The sequence below is a fragment of the Eurypyga helias genome, unplaced genomic scaffold, assembly GCF_000690775.1.
Source record: "Eurypyga helias isolate BGI_N326 unplaced genomic scaffold, ASM69077v1 scaffold24864, whole genome shotgun sequence".
NCBI lineage: Eukaryota > Metazoa > Chordata > Aves > Eurypygiformes > Eurypygidae > Eurypyga > Eurypyga helias.
The window spans coordinates 1,500-1,766 of record NW_010244678.1 but is presented as its reverse complement, the minus strand read 5'-3'; the positions used below and the strand labels follow the sequence as shown (position 1 = coordinate 1,766).

Here is a 267-nt window from a genome sequence, read left to right as displayed (position 1 = left end):
CCTCCTGCCAGTGCAGTGCTGCGGGGCTGAGCGCTGGCTCTGCTTCTCCAAGCCTCACAGCGTCCAGGCTCCTGGGCTGAGGCCATGGGGGGCAAGGGGGTCCCGCCACCATGGGAGGTATAGGGGCACAGAGAGCAGCAGGATTTGGGGTGGGATCCGGCTGCTGCAGCAGGGCTGACAGGATGGGGCAGGATGCGGCCCTGGGCTGCTGTGCCTCCATGCAACCCTCGCTACCCCAGGAACCGGGGTGCAATTAGCGGCTGAAAA

General features: G+C 66.3%; 1 protein-coding gene across 1 annotated transcript in view; it reads left to right on the top strand.

The window, feature by feature from the left end:
- Positions 1–267, top strand: part of LOC104508275 (slit homolog 1 protein-like) — a gene marked incomplete at its 3' end in the record, with an annotated part of 14,247 nt that overhangs the window by 12,929 nt on the left and 1,051 nt on the right. The window lies entirely within an intron of this gene.